Source organism: Penaeus monodon, chromosome 22 (assembly GCF_015228065.2).
Source record: "Penaeus monodon isolate SGIC_2016 chromosome 22, NSTDA_Pmon_1, whole genome shotgun sequence".
Taxonomy (NCBI): domain Eukaryota; kingdom Metazoa; phylum Arthropoda; class Malacostraca; order Decapoda; family Penaeidae; genus Penaeus; species Penaeus monodon.
The window spans coordinates 28196050-28196383 of NC_051407.1; positions in this window are offsets into that span (position 1 = coordinate 28196050).

Genomic DNA, 334 nt, shown 5'->3' on the forward strand with positions numbered 1-334 from the left:
CGTAATCATTCCTTATAAACCACATCCTTACGGCTTTGAACGGAACACGTGATGCCAACACTCCGACGAATAGGGAGTCTGTGATGAAAAGTATTTTGTTATTTATGAAGGGACACTATTAATTACGCATATTAGGTAATGAAGAAAATTACTTACACGATTTACCGCATGAAATGTAAACGCTTGAAAAATCACTAATAGAAATTAGACAGCAAATATAGCATAATATACAAAAATTATATAGTAATAGCTATACAGAAAGTAGCTTACGCATAATGTGCAAATAACTGTTTAAAGCGAATGAAGAGGATGGCCGAAAGGGAGTAGAAGATAA